Raw genomic sequence first — 23,201 nt, forward strand, 5'->3', positions numbered from 1 at the left:
TTTTTACACAATTTTCGGTGTTAGACCCGAAGTCGTTTCCGTTTATGGGTCACAGCATAGACACTTCTCATGTGCTATCAGACGTCAAGATTATTCCGGGGCCCGTAAAACGAAAGCGAGAGCAGACTTGATAAATGTGCCAACGTGACGTGGCAGGGGTCCATAGCGGGCGGTCCGCGGACTTTTTGTTACTTTTTTCTCTTCATCTCTTCGGGAACGAGAGAAAAAGAGACCGCAAAAAGGTTTCCTCGTAGAACCGGCGTCCGTTTCGTTTCGCAGAGCAAAATACTGCCCTTATTGGAAAGTTTGCGTTTTGGGCATTCCATTCACGGCGCGAGGTCGCTTTTCTTTTAGGGTCTGTAACCGCGGATGTGCAATATTTATGCCGGTTTGCCATAATAAAATATTCATAAGGCCATTTCCGCCGGCGGACTATATGAATTTCGTGTTTTAAAACTGAATAAAATGGCAACGCGTTACTGAATTCTAATATATCTGCTTATACAAAGGGAAGCTTTTGCTTTTTGGCCTTTTATATGATACAGTTTTTATCCATACACTATACCTTTGAAACAGTTATGTAACATATACGACAATAGTGGTTTTATTCGTCTTCATGCGCTGATTTTAAAACTTGGACTTTAGCTGTCATCTTCATCACAATCAAGGCTTTTAATACCGGTATTGAATTTTGGAGATAATAATTTAACTGATACACTTTTATGTTAATCTTTTACAAATGTGGTATTTTTAACCATTGTTACATATATCTAGCATATAAATTTCATTAGAAACTAATATATTCATGACTTTAATTTACTAAACATCGTTTGCCAATAATTTAATTTAACGCCTAAAGAAACATTCGTTTTACTTTGCCAAACCATTTAATAAATAGTAATCGATGGTTCGGTATATGTTTTTAAGGCAAATAAATATCCGTATGTGATTTTAGTAAAATTTAGGAAAACCCAATGAATCTATCACATCAGATCAAAATTTTAATTAATTAATAATCTCTTTTTTCATTCTCCCAGACACAAAAATATTAAGGTATATTTCAAGTTCAAATCCAGGTTTTTCTGGTATTAGTTAAGGGCTACTAAGTAAGAAGTGAGACACCGAACCAGTCTGTAAATCAGTGACATATATTTTATTTATATTCAACTATAATTACAGCTTACAATCAAAATATATTACTAGACACTATCTAGCTTTATTTTATTTTATTAATTCATCTGTAAGATAAGAAAAATTCAGAAAACATAATAAGTGAAGTTTAATAAAAATTATATTTAAATAACAATCTCTAATTTTAATCTTCTACGACACGACAGAAATTAAAGCACATTAAGGTCCATAGAGAATTTGAGCATAATATACAACTGGTACCTATAAATGTGTATATTTGTAAATAATTTAAAAAAACAAATATCAAACACTATTTTTTAATAACGGTCAACTTGAATTCATCAATGTGCCTTTAAGGCAGTGGCAGTTCGTTTATATGGGTTGGAGCACTTCTAGTATGAAATAATATACTAAAAATGTTTCTGTTTTAAATATTTTTATGTATATGACATAGTCAGTAAAAAATTTTGGTCCAAAATAATATCTTATATAGAAGATATTTTAGTTTAATTTAAGATATTTTTTTCAATATGTCAATTTTTATTTCTGCAGCCCAACCTTTATGAATTTTTTAAGAATCTATCAAGGACTCAAAAAATGTCTTGTTAATTAGGGATAAATAGAAGATTAATATTTAAAATAATATAAGATGTGCTAACTCGTATTTAAAGTATGTTACAATATATAAACTATGTTAAAAATGTGAAACATACATTTATTTTAATTTAAAAAATATTAAATTTATTAAAATTTTTGCTCCTCTATATTAAATGTTGGGCAAAAAAATATTTTTTTATATTTTGTATAAATTTTAGAATTTTAGATTTTTGGATAATTTTTTTTATATAAAAATATATATTATATGATTTAACACTAATTTTTTGATTCCAGAGCATATTTAAGAAAAAAACAATATTTTTATGTATAAATATTTGAGTCATACATACTCTGATATTTGTCTAATATAAAAGCTTAATTTCATTAAATAGATATATGCATTTTTAAAATTTTAGAGTAACTGAATTAAGGTCTGTATATTAAAATCTATGGCATTTCAAAAAATTCAAATGTCATAAATTAAATTCTTTATTAATAGTGGTGTATTTTCTTTGAAAATGCCGAATCACTAAAGATCTGATCCAATATTTTATGGGAAAACGTAAACGAATTTAATTGTACTTGGGAAAAATCAGAAACAATATTTGAATATGTTTGTAACACTACACTTATTCGTATTTCAAGAAAATTGATAGACTTCTAGACTAAAAAAGAAAATGTATTATAAATAATAAGTGATGTTGAGTTTAATTTTTTAATAAGTTTTCCATTATCATGCATCAATATTGTACCTTAGATTAAATTAAATATTTTTGCTTTAAAGGTTCAATATTTAATGTCACTAAATATTGGTATATGAAAATAAATATTATTATTGTTTGTACAAAATGTATCAAACATTATTTTTTGGGTTTGTCCATACCTTTGAATTTACATTTTCTAATTTAAAAATCAAGACGTAACTTTTAATAAACGTAATATTATGTATCTAAAGTAATGGTTATTGAATCCTGCGAGAAATATAAGCTTTAAAACTTTTATAAGTTATATTAATCATAAGTCAAAGAAAGTTTAAATATATAATAAAAATGAATAAAATTATTAATTAAGTGACAGTAACAGAGCGAAACGAGCTTTGAGTGATAGATTGCTTATATATATATTCAAATAGAATATGAAATATGTGTAAGAGTATTTTGAGTTACTGCAAATAACAAAGATAATAAAAACTGATTGCATAAGACACTGTTAAAACGTTACTATTGCGAAATAAATCAGTAAAGTTTGGGTAATATATATATATGTGACAAGACCTCGTCTATGTGTCTGTGGCTTTAATGAAAGCTAAGATTTAAAAGAGCATTCTCCTCTTTATTTAAAAAAACAACACAAAAGTTTTGCTCACGTCTTTCAAATGTCAAGTTATACACAAGTCCTAAAAACACAAATAAAAATACTCCGTAAGTGGTACCGAACGAACTTTGTTTTGCATCCTCATTGGAGATGCACATAAATTCCAAGTGTTTTATCTACTCACGAATCTCAGCAAATCTCGCCATTCATGTCAGCTCGCAAAATCATTAAATACCTGAAACAAGAACAAAACGTTGCGTTAATCCAAACGTATTTATATGGGTCAAGACGTTTATAGATCTACTATCTACGGGCATAGATTGAAACACAAGAAGCAGAAAAAGAGTTGTTAGTCCAAAAAGTTCAAGGACTTTTAAAATATCAATTTATTTTGCTACTCAACTAAATTTCATCTCTCTTTTTTTACCATTTAGGTGTCGCCATTTTGAATCCCCAAATCATATAATAAACAGTGTTTATTTATTTTTTTCATTTGTATTGTGTCTGGATTATTATATATTTATAATTACTACTGATTATCACAAATTAGGTTTTTATTGATTTAATTATTCTTATGAATCAATATTGTAATAAATAATTAATAATTACATTTATTGTGTGTGAGATATAATATGGTGTCTCACTAATTAATTAGTAGTTGTTAATTGTGTTTTCCCTGTTGTTCTGTATTTTCCGTTACATTATTTAATTAATGCCTTAATAAGCATTAATCAAATAATGTAACGGAAAATATATAATAAAATATATGTCAATACAAAGTATTATTTAAGATCTCGCATTTTAAGTCACGACACTATTTTTTTGAGTTTACTCGACTTATATTTTAATCCTTATCGTGCAGTTACTGTAACGCTATAAACAGTAATTATAATGTTATTATAATGACTTTTACGCAGTACTTTGAAAGACGTGTGTTTAGGAGATGTCCCAAAATAAATTGATTTTTCACAAAGGATTCACCGTAATATAGATGAAAAATTTTATTCAAAAGCGCATGAAAAGAGTTCATAAACTTTATGATCAACCCTCGTAAATGTAGCTAAAGGCACGGAGCAATCTAGTTCGGTTAGTTTCCTGATGATGGAGCCGTATCGAGCGTTTAAAGCGCCGTGAATTCTCCTTTATTTCCACCGCAGGACTACGTACCACGGCCAGGAGTTGCAAAGCCCGGTCACGTGCGCCAGTCTGTTACTGGCTGTCGATTTATTACACCTTGGCGGACAATGATGTTTATCTGGGCACGTGAGCACTTTAGAAGTTTTATAGCTTAAGGTGAGATGCTTAAGAACTGATACAAACAATCTGGAAATCGGAACACACGTACTACAATATATTTATATGTATATATAATATAAACATATAGACTACGTCTAAGAATAATATACATAGGATGTTAATATAGCTGAATACTCTGGGCAAAAATATGTTAACTGACATTATCATAGTATCTCGATGTTTAGACCATTTTATATGAATATGGAAATTAATGTAATTGTATGAATATTTATCTTTAACATATATTTATTAAAAAAAAATTAGCCTTAAATCCACAGCTTATTTATTTTTATTGTATTTTTATTTAAACAACTTTATTAATGTTTAATCAAGAATATCTTACGATATGTTTTCAGTAAAATAACAAGTCAATAAATCCATGTCTCACCTAATTTTTTTATAGATTTCTTAAACATTACAATATTTTATCTTTTAGTGTCAAAAGATATAAGATATAACACGTATGTCAATAATCTTGTCTTAAATACATAATATTTATAATAATAATTACATATAAAATAGTTTTAAAAAATCTAGAAGACTAGCAAAAAAATATTAAACAGAATATTTTCAAGCAGTCAAAATATACCTCATACAGTAACATAAACATCATATATATTTTGTGCTTTTGCTATTAATTAACAGTTACCTTTAAAATGTATTATTATGGTATAATGTAATACCATTACTAGTCTTTTTATATCAAACTCAAATGTATGTAAACACAAGACGCTCCATTTAAAAAAGAGCCACCTGTTCCCAGTCGCAAACCCTTTAAATGGACCCCAACTAAAAGGGTGACACGATCTTATCAAAGGGTTATGTTGTACATAAACGTGCGAAGTTGCTTAATAATGAACTCGGTCAGAGGTCCGACCCTTGCTGTATATACACACACGTAAACCTTGGTGAAAGTTCACTAAGACCAACCGAAGCTCACTAAGACCTGCTAAGGCAATGTCACGGTCCAGTTTAGCGATAAAGCAGGCTCGCAATGAATAACCCACGATCCTCCCTTTGTATAGATAGCGTTATCTCGTGATACATGCCCCCACGTGACTGGAGAAAAATATCTTTAAGGTCGCTATAATTTCGAGACCCTCGACAAAGGGCTGAAAAAATAACTGGACCCTTTGTTGCTCCTCTGCCCTATGCGATAACACTTTCAGCGGCGAAAGTAACAACAGATACCCCACTACATGGTGCTTATAATTGCTCTCGATAGAGCGAGAGTTATGGTGGGATTATTTTTATTGTGTGTTATAATGTGGAGCTTTGCTCAAGTGTTGTAAGGGTGTGCAATTTTTTTGAAAGATGACGTAAAATGTATATATATATATATATATATATATATATATATATATATATATATATATATATATATATATATATATATATATATATATATATATATATATATATATATATAGATACCTACATATATATACTATATCAACATATTTACAAGCATTTTTAGAACATATGTTTAGTATTACTTTACTAACTTAATTATTTAATTAAGCTTTTAAAATCTCGAAATATATCCTATATTTTAAAACACTTATTTTATTTTTATTATAAATAATAAAGCATTTAAGTTATACTATATTATTTTAAATTTTAAAAAACGATATTAAATTTATAAATATCGTATTTTACACGCAAATTATGCAAGAAAAAGTTTTTGCCACTCTAGAAGCGAGATGAATATGTTTCATTAGAAAGTTTTACAAATTTTCAAAGTTTCTCAAAGACCTTAATACGCGTTTTATGGTACAATTTTCATCATTTAAAATTTAAAAATATATTAAATAACATATTTAATTCTATAAACATTCTAATTAAATCATGAGCTTTTTATAGGTCTTCAATTTATTTTTATAAATCATTGAGTTCTATCGTGTATCAAATCATATATTAACATCACATCACAGGTACCCAACAATTTTTATACTTGCTTATAAATAGTTAAGCTTATAATTGAACAAAAATGTTAAAGAATGCTATGATACTTTACTATCAAATGATGTAACTGCGTAATTAGGCGATCCCACATCTACTAACATTTCTTAGCGTGAGGTTCACCGTTATTCATTATTCAACGTAAATTTTCCCACGGTCCAGAGGATTCGCCAGCCATTATCAAGCGCTGAACAACCTCCGTGTATATTCGTCATACGGGCCGCGGGCTGCGGCCGCTGCAGTTTGCAGATAAGGCCGTGGGCCACAATCCGACACACTTGGCCGCGCCCTCGCCCACATTTGACCCCGAATACTCTAAATATTCCCATATCGCGGCAAACAAACGCCACTTGTTCGTGGACGGACTTTACACAATCTAAACTGGTCCAATTTAAAGAAAATTCACGCCAACTCGTGGTGCATGCAATACAATAGGAGCAAAAACACAAAACGCTGTACGATATACACGAATTATGTTAACATAATGCTAGCAGTGAACGTACGAAGTTTTAAACACAAGGAGAAATCTTTTATTTTCTGAACTAAAGTGAACTTTTATTTACCGAATCAAAACACTAAGATATGTCTATTAAAATCAAAAAACACTAGAATTGATTATGAAGAATAAATTAAAGAACAAAAATAGTTTTCTGTAGGACAAAGGTGTTATGGCTGAATGAAATATATAAAAGATTAAGGTCAACAAAAAATGAAAGTACTGAGAGATCGTCTATATAAAAAAATATTAATTTATATACTTTTAAATTACGTACAGGGATTATAAACATTATGAAGCTAACAATATTAATTTTAAATGATTAAATAAGGCGGATAGTAATACCGAGATAAAATAAATTCAGGAAAAATAAAAATCAATTAGGCATAAGATTATTTATTGCTTTTTATTTATCTGGTAAAATGAAGTGTGTAATTATAAAAATTATGTTGCTAAAAAACTATTAGCGGATACACATTTTTACTAATAAAAAGATATTTAAATTAATATGAGCTAATAAAATAAAATGTATATGAAAATTATTTTGATAGTTGCGAAACGTTAATTTTTTGTTTAAAACCAAATCCAAACTAAACGATTTAACCTAATAAAATTATAGTTTGTTTAAGGACTATAATTTATTTGCTTAGAATACGTTTGGTTTTGAACAGAAAATGTTACATTATAAAATACATTTTGTCCTTAACAGGTGACGTGCCGCCCTATGTTTTATAATGATTTTGCTAGTGGCGTACATAATTTAACAAGTAGTGTCAGTAGAATTTAGTTAATAAAATAAATAGAATATACCAAGAAGCAAAAACCGTCAGTTAAAGACAACTATCAACGTCACTTTTTATGCACGTTTCACGCTTGCCATATAACAATTCACTAATAATAATAAATATCTACTGGTGAAAATGTATTTTGATAGAATATCACTAAAGTGCTACTGAAAATATATTTTTACTAGTAATACATATTTACCGACCAATATACATAAAATTAGGGAAAAAAACAAGGAGAAAAGTAAAATTGAGTATTGCATTCAATGAAATAAAAATGTCTTAATAATTTATTAATAGTACTACAAATAAACCGAGAAAATTACTGCATAAAAAAGGCAATGACAACAAGTTATTAACAAAAAAAATATGTAGTGGATTAAGATAATTTATTAGGTTATGTACACATTTATAAATCTCTAAGAGTGGTAACATAGAATATTATTAAAAAAAAATGTGATTTTTTCTGATTTATGACAAAATTAGGTCTAAACATCTATATTATATATGTATCCATACTAAATACAAATATTTTACAAATAATATAATATATAAAATAAATTATTTTATTAAGTATTAAGTGCTATAAATTTAGATTTAAGCTTAATCGATTGATTAATTTATTAATATTTGTATGACTCTATCAATAATATTTTTAAATGAAATATGTAATAAATGACTGATATTATTCATTAATAATAGTATTATAGAATACGAAAATAGCTCTTAGTTATTACGTAGGAGTAGATAATACATTATTTAATGGAAGTAGTATAATACTAATTCAAAGTAAATAATGAAATAATATGCTATAAATACATTAATTAGTTTTATTTCGATTGATAAAGGTATTATTTTTAATGTATTTGTTTTTTTCAAAAGAGTGTAAGGTTTAAAAATAAGTTTTATGTTTATAAATGTTTTAATAATTATATGATAAGCATATTATAAGAAGTAGTTATGTACATAATTATTAAACTATACATCAAATCTCACACAATGTTTGCCGCAAAATAAAGTTAAAAATAAATTATTTATTCGTATTTAAACATATAAAAGTTGTGATAAGGTCTAATTACATAAATAGATATACATGTATAAGGAATCAGAACTATATAATATATTAAAATTATTATGAAACAGTTGTTAAACTTATACAATGCGCATGAAGTATTATATAACCAAAGATTAGTGCATTCGCTCTATTATAACTTTGTATTATATTCAGATGTTGAAAAACATTTTCAAAGAAATTTCCAACCGTTTCAGAATTCAGTCATTTAAAGAATAATAAAAAACCCACCGAAACGCCAAAATTGCCGGAATTGGTCGTAAGCGTTTCTAGGCACGCGATCCCATGCTTAGCTGTCGCTGGTCATAATGCGATATTATAGGCGCCGATCATGCGACCGATTTTTGGTCAATTTGTGGACGACCGGATATATGATTGATACGACTTTTATTGCCTGTGAAAATTCTGTTAACGAGCCGAGAGAATCATTTTCACGCAAACGATGCGTAGCCGACGCCAAAGAAATGAACGAGAAGCGGTCCCGATAAAAGATTTATGACCCCTGATTTATGTGCACGATAGTTATATTAGAGAAGCGGGTCAGACAATATACGATAATTAATTTCGCATTAAACGTGCAATATACAATCGTAGAATGAGCTATTTTTAAATATATAATTTTATTTTATATATTATTTATTTGGAAAATATATAAGCAATAACCTAATGCAAATCTGCATTATAAATATAAATAAATATCTTGATTATATAATAATTCCAAGGCTTATATAAATTGTATGCCCATCTCCTCAGATTTAAATTCAGAGTTATTTTCTTATATAAAAGTAGTGTTACAACACTGACGGGTCCTTTCAATCCAGGAAGGAATGACGACTTTCTCTAAATCGAACTGTGCTTATTTTAGAGAGACAGTAATTACTCACCACTGTACCAAATCTATTACAGCAATGTGAGATTTTATAAAGAAAGCTTTGCTTAGAGTTTACCGGTTATAGAGCTCTATTTACACTACTTACATATATATCACTATTTTATTATGTTAATAAAAGTAATATAACTTCAAAGCTGACCCATCGAAACCAAAAATATATATAAAATTATATTTAAAATACAAGCAGTTTGAATACCACTGGAAGATGATTTTTTTAATATTTCAAATTAATATTCTCAATTTTTTCTAAATATGAAAAATTAAATGCTATATATAAAATCAAAATCTTACTCTATCTAAGCAACGAATAGGTTATTATACAGGTAAGCCATAAGTTTTTGTATTTTGGAAATTTATTAAAAAAACTACAGGTCACATGATAATGAATGGTTATGTTACTGAAAAAACACAATTAAGAAAATCATGTTTTAAAATAATGTCGTCTAAATGTCCACCACCCCCTCCTCTGGAATGCTTTGAATCTTACACTTAGGTTTTGAAACAATCTTTGACATATAACGCGTGGGATGTTGGCTCTCTTGACGAATATTCGCCTTAAGTTGGGTTATTGTGGGTGGTTTGTTCAACTCAACACGACTTTTAAGATAACTCCATCAATCTAGAGGTGTCAAATTTGGGCTGCGGGGGGCCATGGGATAGCATCTCTATGCAATACCAGTTGGTTAGCAAAAAATTCCTTCACTACTGGTATAGTCACATTGGATGTATGCTAGGTTGCGCAATCTTGTACAACTTGGATGTAATTTCAAGTCAAGTTGTGATAAGGTGACCAGACGTCTTCCTAAAAATTTTATCCTTATTTGTTCTTCTTTTGTCTTTTTTTTTGTTCTTCTCTGTCTTCCCTGATAAAAAAAATCCTTAATTGTATTTTTTAGGTCCCGCAGCAATCTATTCTTTTTGATGGTCATAATATATCGGTCATAAGCTGGTTATAATATATCGGAATCACTATAGCAGCAGAACGCTTGCGACTCAATAATCCTTAATCTTCTCATACTAGTTGTCTTTCCGCACAGTGTTTTTCTTATTTAGCGTTGAACCGGTCTCTTCAAACTTCTTGATCACAATTTAATTGAACTTTATTAAATTCACTTTCAATGCAATATAGGTGCCGAACAATCAAAAAGGAATCGTTGTTTTTGTAAAACTGTTTCACGCAGAACAAGCCTTGTCCCCCCGTAAAGTGATCCATTGCGAATAAATTTCCAAGATCGCGCTTTTGACCACGTCCTACGCACGTTTTCCGTTCAAAAAAAATTAAAAAACTGCAAAAACTTTGGCATGTGTAAGATTATATTATAAATTATATAAAAAAATCAGGGTTTAAGTTAAGTTTTTAAAAAAAATGAAAGAATCAATCGAAAGAATTTTATTATAAAATTAATACTTGTATTTATGCTGCATAATTAATGCTATCTATCACAAAAATATACCAGCACAATATATATTTATATTTCAAATTATATATTTTCATTACTATAAAGCAGTGTTTCTTCTCAAAAAATATTTTTCGAGATTTTTTATTAAGCTTTTTTTTGGTAAAAATTAAATTTATGTTTTACTAATGCTGCATATGTTTTTATATGACTGCATAAAAAAGAGTAAGCCTGTGTTAGATGTTTGATATTAAGCGTGCTTTTTAAAAAGCTTTTCATAGAGATCGAAAAAATTTGAAGCGCAATAAATTATTAACGATTTTCTCAATAAATTATCTGATAAAAATAAATAGCTTTGTATAAAATCAGCAATTTAAAATAAATGTAAGTATGACTATAAATGGTCTTTTCTACTAAAGATGGTAGTGGTTCTTAAAAAAAATATTTAAAAAATATTTTTTTAAACCATAGTGTCATTTTTTTCTATTTTAATTACAATGTATGAACATGTTTAACTATAGACACAAAAATATTGCTAAGATAAAAACAGTAAAGATATTTTACAAATATCAAAATATTTACGATTTTATATGTACTGTATTATTTTAAATACATACTTTATATTAAATATATTTTTTATTCATCATTATTTCTTGAGAATTTTCGAGAAAACAAATAAAATGAAAAATATCAAGAAACAAGAATTGTAACTATCAACATAAATTTACAACTTATGTTATATCAAACATAAAAAATTAACAACTAATAAATTCGTTATAGTTTTTAACACGTAATTTAGTAAGCGGTCAACCCTTATTACTGCAAATATTTTAAAGTATTTATGAGTATTTTTTTGAAAAGCATATGCAATAAAATATGCCTTGATTCAATGTTTTGGAAGGTAAATATTAAACGGGATAACTCTACAAATAGTGTGATAAATTTAATATTGTTTTTGCGCTTATTTTTTTAAAAAGATTTTAATTATAATAAATAAAATTACAATAACATAAATAAATAACAAAATTGAAATAACATATATAATTCGATATAATTTAATTAATAATAAGTCAATTTACGTAATTCACTCAAAATATTGCTGCAAATGCGGCCCTTAGACCAATATTTATTAAAAAGAACACGAGTACCACAAAAAAGTCGAATCCTTATTAATCAGTAAATATAATATATATTATATTGAATATAATATGCTTGTGCGATGTAGAAAAACACCCACAGTAAAGAAAGTAGTTATTTAAATTGAAAGTATATAAAAATGACATGAAATACATATTTTGTACTAATCTAAGCACATTGTCATTTTCATACCAAAAAACACAATATACAATACACTAACCAATTAATCTGATATATCGAAAAGTAAGATAAAAACAACCATAAATTTAAAAATTAGTACAAAATAATAAAAAAAACATATATCAAGGTAAACATACCTAAATTAGCACTTAATCCGTCATTTTTTTATCTGAATAATAAAAGTTTTTTTTAATTTATTGTAAGCAATAACGATTAATGGTAACAACAAAATGGTTAAAAATAAGTTAAATGTATTGTGTATAATGGTATGTTTGTAAAATTTTTATTGTATTAAAATAAAAGTTTTATATATAAAAGTGTGTAAGGTTAAACTAATAAATCTAACTATTTACAAAAAAATAATAATTTAAAAAAATGTTGCAAAATTAAAAAACTTAACTATTGTGCACATTTATTTACAATCAAAATACATTTTATTGTATTTTAAATTGCTATTGAATATATATTTTAATTAGAAGTTATCAATACCCCCATTTGCTTATTTAAAACGCAAATCGCTGCGGGGCTCACTGACCTTTTATTATCGAAGCTTTTTGTTGTATTTTTTCAGGCCTCGTTTGGTTCGTTCGATTCAAAAGTTCGGCTTGGATTCGTTCCCCTTATCCTTTTCAACCGCAAACATTTTGCAATTGTATTCTGCCCGCATAGCCTACCGTTAACGGACGAAGCGATTTTTCAATCAAAGGAAAAAGTAAAAATACACAATATAAAACGTAAAGATCACAGAGCGCAATTAAAACGTTTAAGGCTTTTCATATTGTAATTGGACGATAAGGTCAGGGTAAATGTATGCACGTCGATTATGTTCCACCCTTCGATCTCTCTCGTTTGTTTGTAATATTCCCAAACGGCTCTTTCAAGAGGGCCATTATACACGTGGAGGACATTGGCACTCCTGGATGTGCATTTAAGCTTGTCCAATTACATAATGTTGACCTGAGATAAATTTGCTTTAATCCACCTACCTACAGCCAAGAATGTTATTACAGGCTGTGTGCATATAACGTGCTCGTGTTCGCAATGTTAAATAACAAAGATTGATCACGTTGTTATCGCTTAGCACTATAGTTTTAGAAATAGGTATGTAAATTTCACACCTAGAGGTTTTAATTGAAAATTAATATTTTTTGTCATATAAATATTTTTTTATGCGAGTTATATATTTGTATATAGGTAAGTGTTTTGAAAAGATTTTTCAAAAGAAAATTTTCTTTAACATGACACACATGCTATGATGATTTTTACTTAAATAAGTTAGTAATTACATGAAAAAAAAATATTGTTGAAATAAACAGTACAGCAATACTTAATTATATTAGAACATAGTAATTAGTCTCTGTTGCATATATAGCTCACTACACTAACAACCCGAATGTTAGCTCGTATATTAAACCGGGGAACATTAAAAAGTAACACTTTAAGTAAATGCACTTGAGATATACACTACTTTACGTTATATACAACCAACACTGGCATCGTTTTTGAGATTTATGTCCCTAATTATGCAAAAAGCGCAAAAATGGCGAAAGCATCAGAAGAGGATTAGAGCTTGGTTACCAAACGTGAAAAACAAATATATAAAGCTTTGAATTTTATGCTGTAATAAATCACATTAAACACAAAATCATATATAATAGCAGACGTATGATCAAATATTTATAAATTAATATATCTTAACTTATTTTTAATACAGTTAATATAACAGTGGTTTGTATACGAATCAACGAATTATTACATAAGGTACGATATGTAGCATATGGCAATTGTACTAATTGTCGATATTGTGAACACAATTAGTGTGACGGACGTGCGTTGCAATTTCAATTGTCACACTAGTGAAATGTCACGTGTGCGAAAATCAAATTTTCGCTATTATGGTAATTGGCAAAAAGGAGTATTAGAACTAAAATCGCATACAAATCAACATGTATATGTTTAATAATAAAATTTTAGTAGCATCAAGTTTTTGGTTGTAGAATATTTTTTCACTACAAATAATAACAAGTATAAATTTATAAATACTAATACATAAAATATTTATACATACAGATATTAGCAACATTTTGAAGCTGCTGTTTCATATGCTTTTACCGTATTTCCTACTTTTTGTGTAAAAAATAATTTATTAAGCTATTAAATACACGTGTAATGCTTCGGATACGCAAAGTACTTCAATAACCCTATATGCCCCGATTGATTTCCCGATTGAAGGACACTGCTGCAAACTTTCGTTATCAGCCTAACGGTAGATGTAGAAGAAGCAAAATAAAAAAGCTAGCCCTCTCAGGTCGTCACGTATTGCGCCCCCGGGTCGGACGTAAATGGGCGGAAACGAGCCTATGGAGTGGGCAGAATATACCCCGTGTTCGAAATTCACTTGAAGGTTATCGCGCCATTTCTGCTATTCGATTCAACCCCCACCTGCTAGCGTGGTATCACATGTGTGTGTATTTATATTGTGTACATGTTTATGGGTACTTGTAGGGCTTCGAGCCGCAACCCTCGTAATGTAACTCACGCCCTTTCGATGCTGTTTTAAAGAAACGTTTTTAAATTGCTCATTGGGTGTGAGGCTTTAAATCGTTTCAATACATTTAAACACAATTACACGAGCTTTATATATACGTATAGAAGCATTACACATAAATAAAATTGAATAAAGTAATTTATTTACATTGAGTTAATCGTAATCAATTGACGAGATATTATAAAAAAAAGTTAAAATTATCCGAAGTGGAAATAATATGAATTACTACAGCGCAATCTCACCCTCGCGACTTTCCTTTACGCTTGAAGCAGATTCAGTTCTTACGTCGCAATGCTTTTGCTATGACAGAAACAGTTGCACAATGTGATGGAACTAAGCTTATAATATTATAGATATATACTTAAATGTAATGTCACGAGCAGAGAATGTTTTCAGATTGAAACAAGAAAACATAGTCAATGGTCAAGTGTGGAAAGATACGATATACCTAAGTTGAGAGCAAAATAATTCAATTCAACGGTTGCTTTAAATTCAAGAATTCGATGAAAACCCTCCGCTCGATAATCGATTATCGGGACGGATTCGTTATTGTGCAATATGGGCTCTGAGGGGAAAAAAGGTCCAAAAGGGCGACAGGGGCACGACCCAACCGCTAATGACCGGTCGTTTAAGTTACGACGAGGTGAGTCCGGATTCGCATCCCACCCACGTGCGGCCAAAAATACTGCGGGACATTTCCGGTTTACCGATTTATGGATCGGACACACCCGGAAAACCGATTGGAGCGTGCAGTATAAATTCAAAACCAGCCAATGCCCGCAGCCGGAAGACGATCGGTGTGGGGCGCCGTTGCACCGGGACTCATTTCCCATTTCAAAACGGTGGGAATACAAACAATTTGAAGACTTTTTTAGTTTTTTAAGTACTCTGCAAATCACCAAAACCCGATGAAGTGGAAACTTCCAAGAAAGATCTAGTGTTCCATATGAAAAAATCGTATGACGGCGTCGGTAAAACCATGAGCTCTAAGAACGACTTGTTGTTAAATACTCATTTGTGTATTTCACAGTTTTTTTTATATCACACATTGGTTTAAATTAAATGGTTAAGATTAAATTTAATACGCTGTTAATTAAACCAGTTTTGGGTGCAATTTGTCATTTCTAAAATTGCTTAATGGCACCGCTTAAACAATTACGGGTGTGTTTATTGTGTATGATAATATAGTAGTAATGTAACTAAGCTGACCGTATAGTAAAATTAGTGAGTTTGATAAATTAAAAGTTAAGATTATTTTGATTAAGTTCAAAGAAAGATTTTTTAATCAATCATAAATTTAAAATACTTAATTTATTTTTTAAATTTATTTCAAAAAACTAATAAAGTATACCAAAAAAGCCATTTTATCTATCATAAAAATTAAAAAAACGCATTTAAAAAAATAAAAGTGTATGTATAAACTACAGTCCATGAACTTTAAAAGTATTTAATAGAGCCTGGAAAATTTGATTGGGTGATGTTGTTTTATGTAATATGTCAACATTTAAAATAAAAAAAACACTATTTGTGAATGTTAAAGTATTAACACAAGACAATAACACAAGAGCCACGCAGGTTTTTGAAAGCCTGCAAATACCATCAATACCAAAATATCTTTAAATATGTTTTTAACTTGTATTATATAAAATCGAATGGCATTGTATGAAATATGCATGCTTAAAATGATGATATAACGTGGGGGCATTGGTAATATAAAATTTAACAAGGGGAAAGATTTTAGACGTGGGACTAGTAACTGAGTTAGTCTCATATGTGCTAATATGTTCTATCAAAAATCATTCTAAAAACACTTGAATGACATGAATCACCAGCCGAGCACTCTCTAATCACCAATCGAATCATTGACGACTACAATGAAAACTCTCAAGACTCGGCAATTTATTTTTTTAAATATAAATTTTTACTATCACTGGTTAAGTGAAATTTTAAAGTTATAGTTTTTTTTCAATTACAAATACACACTTAAACAAAATAGCGTAAGAGATCAAATCTAAGAATCAACAAAAAAATTGACATTTCTTAAAAGTACCACGAATTTTACTAATAGCTCTTTTGTTAATTATTATAGATTTATTAAACTCTAATATGATTTAACTATAATGTGAAAAAATAAGTGCTTTTAAGAGTTAAGGAATGAACATTAAATTAACACGTTTAAGAAATGCTGTTTTTTAATAGTAATGAATATAAAAAAATTACTAGCTTCTTACACGAAATATAAGAGCTATTTTATTATAGTTTGGCTAAAAGCAAAGTTAAATGTATGTTTAATTATTTAAAAGGTAGTCAAAACACTGTATAAAATTTCAACGCATTAGTGTGTTTTATGGCAAAAAACCTGGCAAGGACAATGAGATTGTGAAAATGCCTAATTATATTAACATATAAACAAAAACTCGGTGATTTTATATCCAAATATACTTATCGCTTATATTTTCAATTATTAAGAGATATTTTAACGTACTTAGATTTTAGATTAAATTAAATAAAAACACACCTTACCAAATTGTATTATCATGTATTGATTTTTAGATTATTGTATTAAAACTAATAGGAGTTTTCATTAGAAGCCGATATTTATTCAGTCAAAAATAAAACGTAAATATAACAAGTGTTCTTTATTATTTTTTTTGTTATATTCAGTTAAACGAACTAATATATCAAATAAGCAATAAATCATAAACAAAAAATCATCGAGATTACATGAAAACAAAATGCTGATTTATAACATGTTAGTACATATTATTTTAATTGTATACAATTAATCTTATCCTGGTAACAAGATATATTTTTTTTGTAACGGAACTTTTTTTATTTAAACCGCCATCTAAAATCCACATTTGAGCAAAAGAGTGAGGCTTACGGTGCGGTCCTTTAAATTGGCCACTTAAAAAGAATAATCGGAGCTGAGATAGTGGGCCGCAGCGCAGACTAATGCGCCCCGGGCGGACAATTAGCGCTTTTTATTATTGCGGCAAGTGTCCGCCGTTTGACCCCCCGCGCCGTCGCGTTGTAACCGACCGCTATTTGTAACCGTACAAATTGTAACCGACCGCAAGAAGGGAGCATTAGCCAACATAACAGAAAGACCCCGTCAAAGAAAATCGCCGTCAATATGTCTATATGATGGTCTCCAAAGTCCGACTGCAAATATCCCAAGGGTGGAATGTAGGATTGGAGTGGTTGCACTTTGGCCCTTTAATGCGCTCATCGTTACTGGATTAAGGTCCCATGATATTATTTTAACAATATGCTTTTAAAATTACTTTTTTTCTTAGCTACCAAAGTGTAAGGTCCGCTTTCAAAATATAATTTACAAATACACTAACGTACCATAGAAAATTTGTTGATGTTATAGAAGAAAAATATATTTTTAATAATAAAAATATGAAATATTATACATGATTTTTAATACAGTTTTACAAGCTGCAGCAATTATAATATTATGACATTTTAAAATTATTATTACTTTTAAATAATATTTAAAGAACTAAGGATAAATCTATTTTACCTGATTTTTAAAGTTTTAATATGACAAATTATAATGCGTAATATAACTGGAAACTATAATTTATTTAGTTTCAAAAGAAACGTTTAAAGGATTGCTATATTTATGATTCATATCAATATATCACAGTTGAAAAATGCGTAATATAATGTATGTTCCATACAAACGAATATATAAACTACATAATATATTATGTAACTTTTTTCATATGTAACGTGTCCGTATTTTTTTTTCTCTTCCTATTCTGCCCATTTATCATTCTGTCAGCCTGTCAATATCACCTTATATTAATTTATTTTTTGTCTACAACATTTCCTAAGTGACATGCAACGTACTCTATTTTAATAAAATATAATGATAATATTTCCATTAAGTAATGTAATAGTTACCTAATTTAAAATTAATTTGAGATACATCATTATTTAAAAGTTATTGCTTGAAACACAATTCAACAAAAAAATCATAAAAGTTAAATAAATAATTAACCAGCACATTTTTCTGAATATTGAACTAAAAACCTTAGGTTCAAATCACATATGGAACTAAGTTTTTTTAAATTTGTGTCTTGTCTGTGAGATTAGAAATATACTATTATATGATTAAAATTCTGATTGATCATCACAGATTAGGTTAGCCTAAATTTTCCGAATTTCACGAAAAAATATATTGATGATTAATTAAAATAGAACTAAGCGTTGTATATTTTTAATTTTTGATTACCGAGCAAAGTTTAGATTCTATTAAGTTTTAAAGATTTGATTTTATCGATCTTAATCATCGATAGTATTTTTTTCAGTATCTCATCTTTTGATTTTAATTAACATATCCACCGACGTGTATATATATTAAAGTGACAAACTGCGCAGATAACCGCGTGAATATATTCGAGTTTTTGATTGTTGCAATAAATATTTATTAGCGCTGCACGACGCGGAGTAGTAGTTGTGTATGGCAGTCATAGGGGGAATTATTCCTATTCCTATTCGGCACAACAATGGCAGGACCGACGTAATTTATATGGAAAATCGCGACAAAGCCGGAATATAAAGCGTCCGCGTAGCCATTTTGTCTCCGGGGTTGACAAATATCTAGTTCAGTCGTGTTTCGAGTCAAACACAATATCGGAAAGTTGAACCATGGATGGGGTGGATAGAGGGCCAAAGGGTTCATAAGAAAATTGTACAGGAATGTATAGTCACGGCTTTGAGAAACGACTCGAGAATCCCATTTATTCCAACAAATTTGACAATTTCCTATAAATGACAAACTTTGACACCTGGAGTCAATTGAATCCGAAGTTGTAATATTTACAAGTAATTAAGAAACTTATACCAAATACGTTATTTGTATATTACAAACTAAATGGCAGATTTTATTAGTGAGATATCGAACGCTTACTTTTTTAAATATATAATTTTAATAATCAAAATATTCTGCTTCTAAAAATATAATATTTTTCAATAATTCAAAAATAAATCAAATATCTAATAATATATTAATTATTAAACATTGTAGTCTCAAAAGCTATAACAATATCACTCTGATTATTAAATTTCAAAGAAATAAGTTATAATGGTAAAAACTGTGGCAAAATTTTAAATCCTAAATTGTTTCATTTTGTAATAGTAACTGGTAAGGTATGAGTTAACTTTGTTTAACAATATCGGATGTTTTATAGTCAATTTTCTATGCATGGGTTAAATTTCCATACAAATTAATTATGCTGTTAATAAAAAACGACCGATAAATAAGGCTATGAATATGTATTAGTTTAATCAAGTAGTTTATCTACAAAAATAAGAAAATCAAACACAGACACAAAAAAAGTTCGTGAATACTGAATGTTAAATTTGTCTTTTAATTACAAGAATCTTATTTCCAGATTCGATTGTTGTGACAATTTAAAAAGTCAGAGTAGCGTTAATAATCTATGCTAAAAAAAAATTTTTAAACAATTTTTTTTACGGTAAAGTTTGCAAAAAAACGGTAAGAATAAAAAAAATATTAATTATGTTAAAAAAAATAATAATACAACATCGCACGATTTAACAAGAGTTTTTTCCCCGACAAAACATCACATAATTTAATAAATTCTCATATCGCCGTTGCTTCTGGATTGGCCGTCGGCAACGTTCATTATCTAATTTTGTGTACAATATCTTATTTCTTGGTAAACGTGCTGAAATTTTAACATACACCGTTATACAGGATGTATTGGTACAAAAAGCGAAACACTTTCTGCGAATAGTCTGTCGTACTTTGGCACGCATTTTATTAAATATATGAGCCGTTAACATTGAAAGTGGGGCAAGTCCGCATTATGATATTGTTGGATAATTATTGATTTGCGTTTGAACTGATTTAAACATAATTAGTAAGCAATATTCTCCTAAACATAACTTGTACATTTTTAATATATCAAAATCAAAATATAAATACTTTCTATTTGAATTGTCAGAGTTTGTATAATGGCTAAAAATCCTCAATGAGTTCCTTCACACGTTTTTCTTCTTCCTTATTAGTTTTCCTGGAGGAACCTTTCATTAATTTCCAAAATGTTGTTGCATTGAGAGCACGGTCCACTTTTTCTTTAGATATATTAAATGTGCCTTAAAAAATCTTTTGCATAATAAAGATTTTGCATAGCATACTTTTGTGTAAAAGCATTAGTACGTAAGACTATAAAATTATATCAAATTAGTATTGAAACTAATTAACATAGCACGCTTTTAAACTTTTATTAAAATTATTTTATTTCGACTAAGCCTGACTTACTTTTAAGATCAACAAACAATTAATATCATTGACCAAAATAAAAAAACTATTAAAAAATGTATACTGTTTTTAATAGATACGACTGTGGATTGATTAAAAAGAGAAATTTTAAGATACTTTCTAATGAAAATTATCTCTATTTTTTTTAGCAAAATGGACTTGCCCCATTTTCTAAATCAACGGCTCATATGTTGGTGCACATCTTAATTCTACAAACCGATATTAAAAAAATATGATCCTTAAAATTTACGATGACAGAATTCTTACAAAAAAGCAATTTATACCAAATTTTTTTAAAAATAAAAATTGTCAACTACGGCTAATTACGGTATCAAGAATATTCCTGGATGTGCGAGATTAGCAAAGATAGACGATGATGTCATAACTGCAGAAATGGAAACAAATCCCACTTGAACAATCTATCAACTAGTCGAAAACCTGAACCAGTTAGATTTAACGGTGCATAAAACCAGTAAGAAGACTTGTAAACAATGTATTTGGGAAAAACATATACGGTAGATATACGTATCTGCACATCTTAAGAGCTTTTGGATATTGAAGCTGGCACCTTTTCTTGATTATTTGATAACCGGAAATAAGAAATGGGAGTTGTACGACAGCAATCGTCGTAGAAACAGTGATTATCCAAAAGCAAAATCTACCTAAAAGTCCAGGCCCATTATAAAAAAAAACACTAAGAGATTAAACATAACGAAACTTTTGAATCTGGCCAAACAACATTAGCAAACTTATATTGTGATTATCTGGATCACACGAGTCAGTAAAAAATGCATGTTTTTGTGTAGTTCTACAACACGACAATATGCGTTCCTACGTGGCAAAATTTATGTACGATGAAATCAAGGAACTTGGCTTAAACGTTTTATCTCATCCACTTTATTCTTTATACCTTGCTCCTTCCAACAACCGTTTATTTCGAAAAAAAAATTAAAATACAGACGATGTAGAAGAGATCGGAATATTTTGTAATAAAAATTATAATTTTTTTTATTTATTCATTAATTGTGTCATTAAAAAAACAATGTTCATTTCAGGACTACCTATTATTTTTATAGTATTTTCTGGTATAAGAATGATTATATTCTTTGTTGGTATTTAAAGGGTAATATATAGTTATACAATTTGATATAATGATTTCAAAAATCAGAAAAATATGTATTACTGATGATACTCCTAGGATGAGTCTGAATAATTGTTTGTAATATATATGAGGATTATATTTTTTTATGGTAATCGCAGTTTTTTATTTTGTATACATGCTTAGGACCACAATAGCGGCAAACTCCCTAGAACAAAGTTCAAGAAAGTGCTTATGAAATTCAAGGTGTAAACCTAGATATTTACCGCTCAATTTACATTCTACATTACTGCCCTGTTTACTTTAAAGAGGTGATGGTAATGTTTGTCTTCGTTTCGTAAATACATATAATATTATTGTAATAATAATGCAGTACATACACCCTGTACGGAGCTCACCCTCTGGTTTCAATAACAACAAATTTCTCTGTAGGTTAATGAAAGTGGAAATTTGTTTGGTTCCCTCTCTTAGATATGAAAATCCGGAGCAAAGAAAACCAAAGTCGATATTAATTTGAGAGCGTATTATTTCCTTGGTGTAATAAACCCCGACCGAGCCGGAGGGGCCCGAGCCCTCCATCACTCACGCGCGCCACACTTTGACAGCCCATAACCCAGGGCAGATTTCCAGTAACAATATAAATACATATCCCGGTCGGGCGTTGTGCCGCGCTTTGAAAGTTTTATGAACGGATGGATCGATGCTGTTGTTTGATCGGCGAGATTTGTATCTGGGCCAGTATGGATGCACTCGAAGGTTTTATCAAACGGATGGATGTCCTGGTAGAAGAATGAATGCATCGTATACATCTCGTGAGAAACAAATGTAGGTAATACAATGGAAAGAATCTAGAGATCGACGATAACTTTGTTCGACACTGGTGTAAAATATATCGTAAATAACCAAACGTTTAATGAAATTCCACATTTTTTTGGAAATAGCGTATTTTGTATTTAATTTAAATAAAATATGCTTTGTAATTAAAAGCACT

Source organism: Plectrocnemia conspersa, unplaced genomic scaffold (assembly GCF_051122295.1).
Source record: "Plectrocnemia conspersa isolate PC_06_02 unplaced genomic scaffold, ASM5112229v1 ptg000007l, whole genome shotgun sequence".
NCBI classification, from domain to species: Eukaryota; Metazoa; Arthropoda; class Insecta; order Trichoptera; family Polycentropodidae; genus Plectrocnemia; species Plectrocnemia conspersa.